At 41.6% G+C, this 13,601-nt stretch overlaps 1 pseudogene; it reads left to right on the top strand.

Moving 5' to 3' along the window:
- The first annotated feature begins 11,598 nt into the window (after positions 1-11,598).
- On the top strand, positions 11,599-13,601 carry LOC122433984 (annotated as a pseudogene).

Below are 13,601 nucleotides of genomic sequence, written 5' to 3'. Positions count from 1 at the left end.
ATGATGAACACCTCTGAACTCACAGTGGTTTGCCATTCTGTGGGCTTAAGTTCAAACTCTACCAGAGCCCAGTATCACATGGGAGCTTATTTTTCAATAATACATGGTTTTTTATGCCTTGAGGGCTTCCCTGACAGCTCAGCGGGTAAAGAATCCACCTGCAATGCAGGAGACACAGGGGACACGGGTTTGATTCCTGGCTTGGGAATATTCCTTGGAGGAGGAAATGGAAACCCACTCCAGTATCCTTGCCTGGAAAATCCCATGGACAGAGGAGCCTTGTGGGCTACCGTCTAAAGTATCGCAAAGAGTCAGACATGACTGATGACTAATACAGCATCTCTATGCCTTGCAACCTCTTCTCCTTGAGAACTAAGGAATCTACATCGCTACACAGTGATGCTTCTATTGGAACTTGCCATAAGCTCCAAGCGGCATTTTCCCTCATTACACTAGTTACATCTAATACCATAAGGCTTACTTCATTGACCATTCAGAAAGGCAACTTGCACAGTAGCCTGGACCTACTCAGAGTCCTTTCCTACCTAGAGACAATCCGAGCTTAAAGTCATCTGATTTATTTGGCAAATGGATTGGAGCAGTATTTGGAGATGTGGAATACGCTGCCTCCAGCACCTGAAGAGGCCTTCCTAGTGCTGTATCTCTTAATATTGGGAGGAGTAATAGTCAATAAAATTTCCATAACTTTGAACTTACTGATATGGTGAACCCCTGAATATATGTAGGTCACACATGTTTTACCAACTCACTTGTCACTTCTTTCTCATCTATTATGACAAGTCGATGAGCTTTTATGATTCAGATCCATTGATATTATATTATGATAGAGGACAGAAAACCTGGGAAAAGCCATAAATATGAACCATTATCTCACATGAATGGACTGCTTCTGGTCCTCCTTATCAATAGGATTGTCATCCCTTTTCCCTTGACTGAGTTCCCAGATCAATAGCTGACTGTAGGGATCTGGTTTATCTGTTCCAGTAAAGACACCACAGTTGAGAGGTCGGTTAAGTTTTCAGTGTCTGCTTCCAAACACCATGATCCATACAGTTTGTATGAGGTCCTTCCTTCATTAAATGATGATGAAAGATGCACCGCTACCTCTTCATTATTTAAGTCTTGCATGCATGCCTGCTCAGTCTTGCAGTCATGTCCTACTCTTTGTGACCCCCACGGACTGGAGCCTGCTAGGCTTCTCTGTCCATGGAATTTCCCAGGTAAGAATACTGGAGCAGGTTGCCATTCCCTCCTCCAGGGGATCTTCCTGACCCAGGGACCAGACCTGTGTCTCCTGCATCCCCTGCATTGGCAGGCAGATTCTTTACCAGACAGCCACCTGGGAAGCCCCGTCTAAGTCTTGCATATGGTACCAATATCTGATATCCTGTGGAATGCAGTATTGTTTTGACTCACTCTCTTGACTGTTTTATTTAAATAATATTTATTATAGAAACATTTCCTGTTACTTAAGTTCATATGGCTGCAAAATTTTCAGGATGAGTAGAATTAAATCATTCTGTTGGGTATTTTTATTCATTCCATTAGTAGTTTGTTGTTCAATGGTGATTGCTATATGTTAACCATTGGTGTAAGTGATTTCCATATGTTAACTCATTATTCAATCTTCACAAGAACACCATGAAGGTAATTACTATTAAGATTTTTACTGATTGAGAAACTGATGCTTTTGCATAGTTAGAAGCTGTGAGAGCTCAGTCTCAAATCTAGGAAGTTTCTTTTAAAATTTGTTCTTTTAACTACTATTCTCCAATGCCTCTTATGTTGAAGAATCCCTTTTATTTAATTTAAACAATTTCCCTCCCCTCAGAGGACCACTTCAATATTATCAACACTATCAGAGGACATTTTAAACAATCTGCTTCATAAAAATAACAATCCCACAAAACTTATGATTGTCCTTTTCACTGACGCTTCTCTCTTGAGATTTAACTGTTACATTAAACTACTGATTTCCATTACCTGTCAAGAAGCAGTCTGTTAGAATCTTAAATTGACTTAGCAATAAAAACAAAAACAGATGTCTACCTAGAAAATTAATACTTCACTATTTCATGGTGTCTCAAAACTGGTCTTGTTTGTGTTTAGGTATGATTATTTACCTTACTCCTTGATTTTGATTCCACCTTGTTAAACAAGTACTCCTTTCTGCCTACAATGTATGTAGTGAAGTGGTTGACAAATTAGGTGACATTATAATACCAATTTCTAAAAATTTATTTAATTTTAATAAGAGATTTCAACCAAAAGACTGGTTAGGAACACATCTAGTGTTGGACAGATTTGCAGAGTTGGCACAACAAAGTATTCATGAAGCCTCTCGTTGGTGAATTTCATATATATACAACACCATGTGTAAAATAGCTAGAGGGAACCTGCTGCGTATCACAGGGAGCTCAGCTGTGTCCTCTGTGATGACCTGGAAGGGTGGGGGGTGGGGAGGGAGCTCAAGAAGGAGGGCTGTATGCATGCATACAGCCTGTTCACTTTGTTGTATGGTGGAAACTAACACAACATTGTAAAGCAATTATATTCCAATTTAAAAAATGAGTGTCATAACTTACTGCACCACACTGACTCTTGAAAGACCATTACAGAGAAGAAAATGTATTCACACCTATTCGTATGATTACCTGTATCCAGATTTACCAAGAGAAAGCAACCTTTGTAAATTACTGATATAGTAAAAGAAACAATAACTAGAGTTAAGCAAATGTGAAGGAAAATAAATGAGGAATGAAACATTTCCTTATATGTTTTTGTATCTCAAATATGTCCTGGAGGTCTAGACTTGGCCATTCAGTACATATACATATACATAATACGGATACATATAAAACAAAAACCAGGAGAAGATTCTTACTCAGGATTGGGAGTGATTTTTCCATAATCTCAAAATGTCAAAAGATTTCTTGTGGTCAGCTTACTGTATTAACCTTTCCCTATGTAGTTTCTTAGGCATTTTATTTATATAATGGCAGCTTCTAACATCATCAGCAGGTGCCCAACATGTGGCAGGAATTAAAAAACAATTGTGGAATACACAGATTTGTATCACTCAGTCAGTTCAGTCACACAATCATGTCTGACTCTTTGCAATCCCATGGACTGCAGCACTCCAGGCTTCCCTGTCCATCACCAACTCCCAGAGCTTGCTCAAACTCACGTCCATTCAGTTGGTGATGCCATCCAACCATCTCACTCTCTGCCATCCCCTTTTCCTCCTCCCTTCAACCTTTCCCAGCATCAGGGTCTTTTCCAATGAGTCAGTTCTTCGCATCAGATGGCCAAAGTATTGGAGCTTCAGCTTCAGCGTCAGTCCTTACAATGAAACTTCAAGATTGATTTCTTTAGTTTTGATTGGCTTCATCTCCTTTCAGTCCAAGGGACTCTCAAGAGTCTTCTCCAACACAACAGTACAAAAGCATCAATTATGTGGCGCTTAGCTTTCTTTATAGTCCAACTCTCACATCCATGCATGACTACTGGAATAACCACAGCTTTGACTGTATGGACCTTTGATGGCAAAGTAATGTCTCTGCCTTTTAATATGCTATCTAGGCTGGTCATAGTTTTTCTTCCAAAGGGCAAGCATCTTTTAATTTCATGGCTGCAGTCACCATCTGCAGTGATTTTGGAGCCCAAGAAAATTAACTCTCTCACTGTTTCCATTGTTTACCCACCTATTTGCCTTGAAGTGATAGGACCAGATGCCATGATCTTAGTTTTCTGAATGTTGAGATTTAAGCCAACTTTTTCCACTCTCCTCTCACTTTCATCAAGAGGCTCTTTAGTTCTTTGCTTTCTGCCATAAGAGTGGTGTCATCTGCATATCTGAGGTTATCGATATTTCTCCCAGCTTGTGCTTCATCCAGCCCAGCGTTTCTCATGATGTACTCTGCATATAAGTTAAATAAGCAAGGTGACAACCCTTGACATACTCCTTTCCCAATTTGGAACGAGTCCATTGTTCCATATTCGATTACAATTGTTGCTTCTTGACCTGCATACAGATTTCTCAGGTCAGGTGGTCTGGTATTCCCATGTCTTGAAGAATTTTCCACAGTTTGTTGTGATCCACACAGCCAAAGTCTTTGGTGTAGTCAATAAAGCAGAAATAGTATGGACCTAACAGAAGCAGAAGATATTGAGAAGAGGTGGCAAGAATATACAGAAGAACTGTACAAAAAAGATCTTCATGACCCAGATAATCGTCATGGTGTGATCACTCAACTACAGCCAGACATCCTGGAATGTGAAGTCAAGTGGGCCTTAGGAAGCATCACTACGAACAAAGCTAGTGGAGGTGATGGAATTTTAGCTGAGCTATTTCAGATCCTAAAAGATGATGCTGTGAAAGTGCTGCACTCAATATGTCAGCAAATTTGGAAAACTCAGCAGTGGCCACAGGACTGGAAAAGGTCAGTTTTCATCCCAATCCCAAAGAAAGGCAACCCCAAAGAATGCTCAAACAACTGTACAATTGCACTTATCTCATATGCTAGCAAAGTAATGCTCAAAATTCTCCAAGCCAGGCTTCAGCAATACATGAACCATGAACCTTCAGATGTTCAAGCCAGTTTTAGAAAAGGCAGAGGAACCAGAGATCAAATTGCCAACATCCACTGGATCATCAAAAAAGCAAGAGAGTTCTAGAAAAACATCTATTTCTGCTTTATTGACTATGCCAAAGCCTTTGACTGTGTGGATCACAATAAACTGTGGAAAATTCTTAAAGAGATGGGAATACCAGATCACCTGACCTGCCTCTTGAGAAACCTACATGCAGGTCAGGAAGCAACGTTAAAACTGGACATGGAACAACAGACTGGTTCCAAATAGGAAAAGGAGTATGTTAAGGCTGTATATTGTCACCCTGCTTATTTAACTTATAAGCAGAGTATATCATGAGAAACGCTGGGCTGGATGAAGCACAGGCTGGAATCAAGATTGCCGGGAGAAATATCAATTACCTCAGATATGCAGATGACACCACCCTTATGGCAGAAAGTGAAGAAGAACTAAAGAGCCTCTTGATGAAAATGAGGGAGGATAGTGAAAAAGTTGGCTTACAAGCTCAACATTCAGAAAACTAAGATCATGGCATCTGGTCCCTTCACTTCATGGCAAATAGACGGGGAAACAAGGGAAACAATGACAGACTTTATTTTTTGGGGGCTCCAAAATCACTGCAGATGGTGAATGCAGCCATGAAATTAAAAGATGCTTACTCCTTGGAAGGAAAGTTATGACCAACCTAGATACCATATTAAAAAGCAGAGACATTACTTTGTCAGCAAAGGTCCATCTAGTCAACAATATGGTTTTTCCAGTGGTCATGTATGGATGTGAGAGTTGGACTATAAAGAAAGTTGAGCACTGAAGAATTGATGCTTTTGAACTGGTGTTTTAGAAGACTCTTGAGAGTCCCTTGGATTGCAAGGAGATCCAACCAGTCCATTCTAAAGGAGATCAGTCCTTGGAAGGACTGATGTTGAAGCTGAAACTCCAATACTTTGGCCACCTGATGCGGAGAGCTGACTCATTTGAAAAGCCCCTGATGCTGGGAAAGATTGAGGGCAGGAGGAGAAGGGGATGACAGAGGATGAGATAGTTGGATGGCATCACTGACTCAATGACATGAGTTTGGGTGGACTCTCAGAGTTGGTGATGTACAGGGAGGCCTGGCGTGCTGCGGTTCATGGGGTCACAAAGAGTCGGACACGACTGAGCAACTGAACTGAGCTGAACTGATCCATATTGATAACATTATTATCATCCCATGTCCATAATAACAATAATACCTTTGAAAGTCATAGGTATCTGAACTTCAATTCTGTCATCTGCAAGATGGCTGAATAGTTTTATTCAGATTGTCTCCAAAGTTCCTTCTAGCTCTGAAAACCACATTCATATAATTCATTTTGATATACTGAGTTTCTTGTCTCAGATTCAATCTCCTTGTTAATTTGGACAAAGTTAAGCCTTTGAGTGGGGCTTCCCTGGTAACTCAGCTGGTAAAGAATCTGCCTGCAATGCAGGAGGCCTGGGTTCGATCCCTGGGTTGGGAAGATCCCCTGGAGGAGGGCATGGCCACTCACTCCAGTGTTTTTGCCTGGAGAATCCCCATGGACAGAGGAGCCTGGCGGGCTACAAAAGGATCAAACGTGACTGAGTGACTAAGCACAGCACAGCAAACCTTTGAGTAGTTTTGAACACAGGAATGATTTAAGGAGGCCAAATTGTCAATATAGTTAGGCAACTTGTGGGAGCTTCTTGAATAGATGACAGCCTCAGCCAGAACTGGCATCCAGCAGGTGGCACTATGCCATTATCATGAGCCCAACCAGCCCTCAAGATGGACACTTCTCTCTCAGTCAGCGATCTTAATCAATGGCAGTAATCAACAGCCATACTTTGTTTCTTTATGATTACAAGAGTAACTTGATACTTTCTGATTTGAATAATTGTGCTCTATGTAATTCTTCCTGCAGTCAGGTGGAAAAAAGCTGAAAAGGGCTTTTGCTAATTCTAAAACTTGACTAAATAGCAGGGTAGAGAGCACATAATTCCATTATGTGTTCTCTGACAGAAAGAGGATCAAATCCCACCCACTAGACACAGGTTCTATGCTTGGGTCGGGAAGATTCCCCTGGAGAAGGGAATGGCAACCCATTCCAGTGTTCTTGCCTGGAGAATCCCAAGGACAGAGGAGCCTGATGGGCTACAGTCCAAGGGATCAAAAAGAGTCAGACATGACTGAGTGACTTTCACTTTCCATAGGATAGTCAATAGTATGGACTATGGAATAGAATATAAATATATCTATAAATCCTTATGACCTCAAGGCATATAATAGCAGGAGACCCTGGATTTGGGGGCAAAGGGAAGAGTTAAGTTCTGGGGTTCTTATTAACTCATTGATAGAGGCAATGAGATCTATAGAAGATGGGTCTGATCCCACTCTATGAAACCCCATTGATCCCTGCTGATGGGATTAGAAGTCAGCTCTCTTATGCTGGGGTTTGTTCTTCACACCTGTTGGAGGATTAAACTAAAACACCAGTGCTGTCTTGAGGTCTGATAATGGAATTGAAGTGTTTCAGGAAGTCACATGTCACTCTCTGCATGGCAGGGCTGCTCAAATGTAAAGATGGGTATAGTGATCCTAGATGAGGTCCTCCTCAGAAAAATCCTGTTTGTTTCCCTTCTGGAATTCCTATTATTTGGATGTTGGGTCCCCCTGAAATGATCTCCTAATTTTCTTGCTTTTTTCCCCTACATTTTCTTTTCTGGCCAGTTCTACCTGTTCTTTCTGAAAGATTTCCTCATGTTTATATTTTTTTACATTTGTATGGATAACAGGAGTGATATTTAATAACTTTTTCTCTTAAAAAGAAAGAGCATCTAGTGGTTGTAATATCAGTGCAAGATTTTCTTTTTTTTTCCCCAGAGAATATTATCATTTCTTCCATGCTTTCTTTTCCATGAATTAGCTCTCTCTCTCTCTCTTTCAAATCTTTTTCTTTTTTCTTTAGGTACTAAGATACAAATTATCATCTCTGTGTTCTGGAGAAAGAGCTTGTCAATTGATGGACTTAACCGAAGGAGACTAAGGACCCAAATGTTTTGCTGGACTTCTGTCAAAAAATTAATCCATATAGATATTTTCTTTAGGCATTTAGTTTTTCCAAAGGAAAATATATTTCAGTGTCCTTAGGAAGAGAAATAGTGAAAGAGATCTAAAGTATATGCACTTCAATGTGATTCCTGCTTTTAATAAGAAAGCTTAGTCCCTATCCTTTACTGTGTCCTTTTTCTCTCTAGCTCTATTTATGCAGAGAAGAAACTTCCCACCTTTATGAGACAGGTGATAGTTGTCTACTAGAACAGGTGGGGGAAAAAAAAAAAACTTCATCTAAGAAATCTATGCATTTCTTAAGGAAATGTGTAACAAGCATCCTAGTTTTTGCCCCATCCTTTACCACATCCTGAGGTTTATGGAGTTTCTAATTCCTTAACCCTTAAGAGCTCTGCCCTGTAAATTATCTTGCTGCTAAATTACATTGCCTTTTCCTGGCTCTGGATTTCAGCTTTCTCAGTTCTGTGAAGCCTCTTACTGCTAATAACATCTGCTTCCCAAATTTGTATTTTTTATTTTATTCATTTAAAAAAAATGCTTGGAGTATAATTGCTTTACACAGTTGTGTTAGTTTCTGCCGCATAATGAAGTCAATCAGCTCTATGCATACACATACCCCCTCCCTCTCACCACCCACCATCCCACCCTCTAAGTCATCACAGAGCTCTGACTGAGCTCCCTGGGCTACACCACCGGTTCTCACTGGCTAGCTATGTTACATATGGTGGTGTATTTATGTCAAATCTAATCTCCCGGTTCAGCCCACCCCTCTCCTCCCCCCTACACCCCCACCCCGCACCCCCATGTTCACATGTCTGTTCTCTAGTCTGTATCCCCAACCTTGAAAAACATACTGTTGTTTTTAACATTCTCTCTTCTCCTGAGCTTTTTGATTTGTGGTGTATTCATTTTTATAACCATGCTATTGTTTTTAACGGGATATTTGAATAAGGCCACGATCTGCGCAGGCGTTTACGTTGCCCTTTTTCTCATATTCCCTTTCCCCAGTAACAAGTAGAATCTGGATTGTAATATGAAGCCCCTTCTTAGGGCTCCCGTGGGAGTGAGTGAGCCCTGGAGGTAATGTTCATTTGGCCGTATCACCAGTGATGATGCAGTTGCCACTGCTCTGGAGACCACAGATAAAACCAGGAAGATAATTCTGTGGATTTTGCAGTTCTCTCCAAGGAAAGGCGATTGATAGCCCTGTCAATCCTGTGTATAAATGTCATTATCATTATCAACACTTCACAGCATTGCCAGCTGAACTTAACATATGATAATTTAACAAGGTCGCTAATGGAGAAACACACATTTGTCCCAGGTCTCTTTGAACCCAAAGACCATCTTCTTCACACGATACATCCTCCTTGACAACCTCAAACTACCCTTCATTACCTACTTAGAAGAAACTGTCTGAAATATGTTATAATTGAATGAATTTGCCTGAAATTATAATTACTATAATTTTGTGTCCAGAGTTTCCTGCATTATGTTTAGCATAAAGCAGTCTTATAAAATTGGAGAAGGACATGGCAACCCACTCCAGTATTCTTGCCTAGAGAATCCTGTGGATGGAGGAGCCTGGTGGGCTGCTGTCTATGGGGTTGCACAGAGTCAGACACGACTGAAGCAACTTAGCAGCAGCAGCAGTCTTATAAAATAGTATAAAAATTATTCAATATCCATATTAAATACCATATAATATTAAATATACGGGGCTTCCCTGGTGGCTCGGATGGTAGAGTTTGCCTGCAATGCAGAAGACCAGGGTTCAATCCCTGAGTTGGGAAGATCCCCTGGAGAAGGGAATGACAACCCACTCCAGTATTCTTGTCTGGAAAATCCCATGGACAGAGGAGCCTGAAGGGCTATAGTCTATGGGGTCTCAGAGTCGGACACGACTGACAGAGGGTTTAATATTAAAGTATTGTGGTAAATCACACTAATGATTTTTAAACCTCCTAGGCACCGCTACCATAACAAGGCCCGGGTTAGCGATTTGTGAACTGTTTGCTGAGGTGTGCTTTAGGCACTTGGTAGTGGTGATAGGGATGGACAGAGTAAAGAGAGAAACATGAGAATATGGACCTCATGCTTATTTTATGCCTATTCATCACATCCCAGGACAACATCCTCAGTTCACTTCCGGCTGAGAGATTGAAAATAAATATAAAATAATAGAAGATATTTCCCATTCTCAAAAGAAGTAGACTACCTTAAAACCAATGTAAGTACTTGAAATATTTGCAAGTGAATTTCACGCCTGCAAAGTGAGAGACCTGGGTTTGATCCCTAAGTTGGGAAGATCCCCTGGAGAAGGGAAAGGCTACCCACTCCAGTATTCTGGCCTGGAGAATTACATGGACTATACAGTCCATGGGGTCAGAAAGAGTTAGACATGACTGAGTGACTTTCACTTTCACTTTTCACACCAGAGGCAAGAGAAACTCTGTGCCATAATTCAGCAGATGAGAGGAAGAATCTTTGGGGAGACAGTGATTACTCCTTCTACAAATTGGATTTACACGCTTGTATATTCTCTCAGCGCCTCCTTGTCAAATCAATCACACCCTAAATGGCATTACAAAAACAAATTCTCTTTTTCTAATGAATTTTTCATGTTCCTCTCTTCTGTTTACTGCAAACATGGGTTTCTCATCAGTGAGGGCAACACACTTGTTCTTTAAAGTAAATTTGAATTGAAATTCCAGAAGAAAAGTGGGCGGCAAATGCTTGGCAAGGTAAATAATTTGATGAGACATAAAAGATAATGAAATTTCAGCCACTTTCACTGGACCTTGAAGGTTTAATTCTACCCAGAAGTATTAGAGAAAGAAAATGAGGTAGCATAAGTTAAAATTGCAAAATTAATCCTTGCCAAAGCAAAAAGATTTACTAATGGAAGTTCTCATTTGCGAGCCAGTGATAGCAATTTTTTTTTTTAAATATAATCGCTAGACTCTGGACTGTGAGCTATTTTTATCATTTCTGTCTGGCTTTTGTTTTCAACGTTTAAAGAATGTACAGAAGGGGCCATCGTCACCTTTCCAGAGGTGATTACTGGGCAGGCTCAGTCTTTTGCCTCAGTCTCTGCTAGCTGGCAGCCAAGCGTACACACTCCAGGATCAGCGGCCGCCATCAATGGTACTTAGGGTCCTCTAGGCTCGGTCTGGACCACTCGCCCGCCACGCACTCTGCCATCATAAGCTGCCATCAGGGTAAAGCTCGCAGTTCAGTTCAATTCAGTTCATTTCAGTCGCTCAGTCGTGTCCGACTCTTTGCGACCCCGTGAACCACAGCACGCCAGGACTCCCTGTCCATCACCAATTCCCAGAGTCCACCCAAACACATGTCCATTGTGTTGGTGATGCCATCCAACCATCTCATCCTCTGTCGTCCCCTTCTCCTCCTGCCCTCAATCTTTCCCAGCATCAGGGTCTTTTCAAATGAGTCAGCTCTCCGCATCAGGTGGCCAAATTATTGGAGTTTCAGCTTCAACATCAGTCCTTCCAATGAACACCCAGGACTGATCTCCTTTAGGATGGACTGGTTGGATCTTCTTGCAGTCCAAGGGACTCTCAAGAGTCTTCTCTAACATCACAGTTCAAAAGCATCAATTCTTCAGTGCTCAGCTTTCTTTATAGTCCAACTCTCACATCCATATGTGACCACTGGAGAAACCATAGCCTTGACTAGATGGACCTTTGTTGGCAAAGTAATGTCTCTGCTTTTTAATATGCTGTCTAGGTTGGTCATAACCAAGGGGTAAGTGTCTTTTAATTTCATGGCTGCAATCCCCATCTGCAGTGATTTTGGAGCCCAGAAAAATAAAGTCAGCCACTGTTTCCACTGTTTCCCCCTCTATTTGCCATGAAGAGATGGGACTGGATGCCATGATCTTAGTTTTCTGAATGTTGAGCTTTAAGCTTGCAAAGGCCAGTAAAAATCAAGCTGACTCCAAGAAAATGGCTCCTCCCTGAAGAAGATAGTGAAGATGAGCAAATGTCAGATGATGAAGAGGATGAGAGCAGTGGAGAAGAGGTTGTTATCCCTCAGAAAAAAGGCAAGAAGGCTACCACAACTCCAGCAAAGAAGATGATGGTTTCCCCATCAAAAAAGTTTGCAGTTGCCTCACCAGCAAAGAAAGAAGTTGTCACCCCTGGCAAAAAAAGGCCGTGGCTACGCCAGCCAAGAAGACAGTTACACCTGCCAAAGCAGTAGTAATGCCTGGCAAAAAGGGAGCCACCCCAGGCAAAGCATTGGTAGCAACCGCTGGTAAGAAGGGAGCCACTGCTCCAGCTAAGGGAGCAAAGAAGGGCAAGAATGCCAAGAAAGAAGACAGTGATGAGGAAGATGAAGACGACAGTAAAGAAGAAGACAAGGATGATGAAGAAGAGGATGACCCAGCAATGAGGAAAGCAGCTGCTTTTGGTGCTGCTCCTGTCACAGATGATGAGGATGTTGAGGATGAAGAGGATGAAGACGACTCTGAAGAAGAACATATGGAGATTGTGCCAGCCAAAGGAAAGAAAGCTCTAGCAAAAGCTGTTCCTGTGAAGGGCAGGAGCACTGCTGAAGATGAAGAGGATGGTGATGATGAAGAGGAGGAGGAAGAAGAGGAGGAGGAGGAAGAGGAAGAAGAGCCTGTCAAAGAAGCACCTGGAAAAGGAAAGAAGGAAATGGCCCAAAAAAAGCAGCTCCTAAAGCCAAGAAACAAAAAGTGGAAGGCACAGAACAACTATGTCTTTCAGTCTCTCTGTTGGAAATGTGAACTTCAATAAATCTGCTCCTGAATTGAAAACGGGTATCAGTGACCTTTTTGCCAAAAATGATCTTGCTGTTGTCGATGTCAGAATTGGTGTGTCTAGGAAATTTGGCTATGTGGATTTTGAATCTGCTGAAGACCTGGAAAAAGCCTTAGAACTCACTGATTTAAAAGTCTTTGGCAAAGACAGTAAGAAGATTGAGATGCAAGAACACTTTTGAATAAAAATCTGCCTTTTGCAAAGTTACTCAGGATGAATTAAAAGAAGTGTTTGAAGATGCTGTGGAGATCAAATTAGTCAGCAAGGATGGAAAGAGTAAAGGGATTGCTTATATTGAATTTAAGACAGAAGCTGATGCAGAAAAAAACCTTGGAAGAAAAGCAGGGAACAGAGATAGATGAGCAATCCATCTTCTCTGTACTACCCTGGAGAGAAAGGTCAAAGTCAATACCATAGAGGTGGAAAGAATAGCACTTGGAGTGGCGAATCAAAAACCCTGGTTTTAAACAACCTCTCCTATAGTGCAGTGGAAGAAACACTTCAGGAAGTATTTGAGAAGGCAACTCATATCAAGATGCCCCAGAACCAAAATGTCAAATCGAAATGGTATGCATTTATAAAATTTGCTTCATTTGGATGCTAAAGAAACTTTAAATTCATGTAATAAAAGGGAAATTGAGGGCAGAGCCATCAGACTGGAGTTGCAAGGACTCAGGCGATCACCTAATGCAAGAAGCCAGCCATCCAAAACTCTTTGTCTGAGGATACTGCAGAAGAGATGTTAAAGGAGTCATTTGATGGCTCTATTTGAGCAAGGATAGTCACTGACCAGTAGACTGGATCTTCCAAAGGGTTTGATTTTGTAGACTTCAACAGCGAGGAAGATGCCAAAGCTGCCAAGGAGGCCATGGAAGATGGTGAAATCGATGGAAACAGTCACTTTGGCCTGGGCCAAAGCTCAGAATGAAGGTGGCTTTGGTGGCCAAGGAGGAGGCAGAGGTGGCTTTGGAGGCCAAGGTGGTGGCAGAGGTGGCCAAGGTGGATTTGGTGGCAGAGGCCAGGGAGGCTTTGGAGGCCAGGGAGGCATCCAAGGAGGCAGAGGAGGAGGCGGCCACAAGCCTCAAGGAGAGAACACGAAGTTTGAATAA

Source organism: Cervus canadensis, chromosome 33 (genome assembly GCF_019320065.1).
Source record: "Cervus canadensis isolate Bull #8, Minnesota chromosome 33, ASM1932006v1, whole genome shotgun sequence".
Lineage (NCBI taxonomy): Eukaryota > Metazoa > Chordata > Mammalia > Artiodactyla > Cervidae > Cervus > Cervus canadensis.
The sequence above is the reverse complement of the archived record's forward strand: the minus strand, read 5'-3'. Positions and strand labels throughout refer to the sequence as shown.